Source organism: Anoplophora glabripennis, unplaced genomic scaffold (genome assembly GCF_000390285.2).
Source record: "Anoplophora glabripennis isolate ALB-LARVAE unplaced genomic scaffold, Agla_2.0 scaffold1749, whole genome shotgun sequence".
Lineage (NCBI taxonomy): Eukaryota > Metazoa > Arthropoda > Insecta > Coleoptera > Cerambycidae > Anoplophora > Anoplophora glabripennis.
This window is the reverse complement of record NW_019417825.1, coordinates 1-3,876: the sequence shown is the minus strand read 5'-3', so window position 1 is coordinate 3,876 and position 3,876 is coordinate 1.

The following is a 3,876-nucleotide window of genomic DNA, read 5'->3' as shown; positions in this document are numbered from 1 at the left end:
CAGGGATGGGCGGGTAGACAATGTCGACGTAGACAATGCAATTGTCTACGCGTAGACAATGATCTAGATGAAGACTTAATTTGGAAGATTCGACAATGTAGACAATGTCGACAATGTCAACAATTAAGAAACTCTCAAAACTAGAAATAGGTGTGGTGGGTATGTACCTCAAAATAAGAATTTCGTAAGGCTGTAACTCGTGATTCTTGCAAAAAAAAGAAAAATTGAAAATTTGGAATTTGGAAATGGACCTACCTATCAGTATCACAACCATCTATAAAAAAATGTATGAACCGAGTAAAAGATCAAACAATATCTGCCGAGAATTCACGAGAAAAAAAAAGTGTCCCGCTTGATGCTCCTCGATAGTTTTAGGTCAGGTCAGATTGACCAACATTTTTTTTTCTATAAAATCTCTAAATAAAGATATGTCGCATATATTCTTTACTGAAAATTATATCATTTTTAAAGTCAGCAACAATTTGGAATATCTGATTAAATTTTAAGAACACTTTGTGTAGATATTTTAGTTTAGTTAGAACACGTTAATTTTATTTTTTCTAAAAGTGAGTTACAGAAATTAATAGAAAAAAAATTTATTAAATATTTCTACTAATTTATAATATAGGTACCCTTTCAAAATAATTTTTGTTTCAATCCTAGATCATATTATGTAAATATATAAGATCTAAGATTTTAATACAGATCATATAGAGCTGAGCTTTTCAATAAACGATAAATGGTAACATATTTCTGTAAATATTTGCAGAGGCACAAGATAATGTTTTTTATTGCATTTTCTCAAACTAAATATTATGTGTATTTATTGATATATGTACCTCTATACATATACGAGTATTATATAATATATTCCCTAGTTTTCACTTAATGAGGTCACGAATGGAGACTAAAATTTTAAAATTAAATAAACTGTTTTTTACTGACTGTCATAATTTATATATTTATATAATTTTTTTTATAATAATTTTTGTTTTAAAAAATATAAAAAAATATATATTAAGTATACAAAAATGAAAGTTTTCACTTTCATTTCGATTGAAAGAAAATACCCCATTATAAAAATACATAATTAAATTAAATTAAACTTTATTCTTTAAAATTGTTTAACAAGTGTATAATAACATAATCATCAACATTATTGGTAGTTAAAAAAATAACGAGAAATAAATAATGTATTCAAAACTTAAAAAAAATAGGTTGCAGTCAGAAGATTGGTTGAAGGTTTAATTTATAGAACATTTTGTATTATTTAATTGTCAAGCTTTCAAGGCTTTTAACTTGAGATTAAATTATAAAACTGTGAAATTTTAACCAATTTAAAAATTATTCTAAAATTAACACATAATTGTCAAGAATGTCAAGTCACCATAAATTGTCAAATGTTTGTATAAAAGAATTGATTTACTTAGCAGGACTGAATAATATTAAGCGTTAGCTACCAAGAAAATTTTAATTCAGACACAGTGTATTCTTTAAGCAAACCCTCAACCAACTTTCTGACTTCAACCCTAAATTAACTTGATATTTTTTTGGTCAATTTCTATGTCTATGTTCTATGTTTACGTCCGCTCATTTTATGTTTATGTAAAAACAGCCAAACAGAAAAAGTTGAGTGATGAATTGAGTACAGCACAAAATAGATCATACGTAAATGTAACGCAAATATAATATAGGTTAGATTAAACTGAAATTAGAGCGCAAACTCCGCTTTGTCTACATTGTCTACATAGTCTACGTTGTTTACATAGTCTACGCGAAGTCTACACGTAGACGTCGACAATTAAAGTCGACGCGTAAACGCCCATCCCTGATCAGAACTCGATACCAAGCAGTCACGCGCTACTACAGCATCAGAACTCGACTCAAGCCGACACGCGCGTCATCAACACTCGCATTAATTCAACGACGCACTCATCAAACAATTTAAAAGAATTCGCTTTACCGTTTATCACCGTTGCAAGTATATTCGAACAAATTGCAAATCGCCGTTATAAAGAATTCGTAAACTCCGACACAAACGAAAATTCCACGTTACTGCCATTCGCATCGCAAGCAAACAAAATTATTAGTTTTATTTCTAAATTAGAAATAAGTACCCATTTACCCAGTGCTTACCCAGACGTTCTACCATCACAGAAGCAGACGTTCCACCACCGCCGAAACAAAGGTTCCACCGCTACAGAAGCAGAAGCCATAATTGTTTTTTTGAAAAAATAAAATAAAACAAAATAAATTAAAACAAAACAAAATAAAATAAAAAAAATAAAATAAAACAAAACAAAGTAAAACAAAACAAAATAAAACAAAACAAATTCAACGCAAAAAAAACTCCCGACCGAAACCGGAGACTCGAATACATTTTAACCAAGCTCCGAGGACGTCGGCGAGTACACCGTGTCGCGGGGTTTTCCGGATTTTTCCGGAAAATACCGCGAATTTTCCTAATAAAACTCATATCAGACGACGCGGGTTTTTATGCCGCATCTTTTGACGCATATTTCATTCGAATCCCTCGAGGGAAATAAAAGTTAGGAGTCAATTGAGTTTCAACCAATCAGAGTGGACGAGGCCGCCTGGGATCGATATAAAAGGCCGACCCGAGACCGAGGGAGTAGCACCTTCGTTCTGACAATTGAGATCCTACGCTCGCTCAATTGCACGAAGCTCCCAAACCTTAGGTTGTGATACCGCTCATACCTATTATCTGAATAATTACGGGACAGTTGAATTCCGTACACGGTACCCCGAAATTCGGAAAAATCGTGATTTGGTCGGACACGGTCAGAGAGAACTCCTGTACTTACTTAATATACCTTGCATCAAATTTGAGGTGATTGTCTAACTTCACTTACCTGATCCACTTGTTATCAGCTAAAGCTAGAGTCAGTGTTAACTACTTACCTATGTCACTGTCGGTATTAGACCGTCAGCTTGACACTAATAAAAAGAATTCTCTAAATTTAAATTAAGTGTGGTGTTTCGCGAAGCCATCCCGGACGACCAGAGACATTAGCCATCCTCCGGTAAGTGACTAATCATCTTATCCATCTTGGGGGAACTTGAAACTAGAGATTCGATAGTGACATTACTCAGTGTTTGGGGACTAGTTAGATTGTTAGAGACCTTGATTAGAGATAGTTCATTGGTATTTCGAAGAGAGAGACATTGCCCTTTCATTCATAAACTTTACTCACTTCTCGAGTAAGCGTAGACTTTTGTAGTGCGTAGTGTTGTCACTGAAACAAGAGAAGTGTAGAATCAAACAGTCAATTAGTGTTAGCCGTTTGGGGTTTCACAGCGTGTATTTGATTCGCTGATTACCGGATTATCCATATAGTGCATGCTCTCGTAACTGATACCTGTAACTACTTACCTAATTCGTACCAATCGTGAACACGCAACCCCACGAGGGGGTTCCCTTATCTCCTGGCGATGATGCTGGGATTGCCGTCGGGGAATCGGTCTCCCCGCTACCCTGCCCGAGCGCTTTAGCCACTACCGTGACTTTGGTTACCCCGCCATTCTATGGGTATTCACCTGAAGCAGTTCGGGAAGGTAATCCGTGCTGCCATCGTATTTTCCCGCTGCACGAGGAGCCACGGAGACAGCCATTGTCGTGGCCATTAGGGCCACGAAACAGCCAAAAATCCATCGACAACAAGCACAAATCGCTCGAGCCAGGGGGCCCGACAGGCAAGCCAGCGCGCTCGGCGGCGACGTTCAGTCCCCCGTCCGCCTGTTCTATATAACTAGCCCGCGTTGTCGTGAAGTATGATCGTAATGATCGACCATATTGACATGGGCCCTCGGTGGAGACATCGGAAGTTCGAATCGAGCCCCACGTTGGGCGCCATG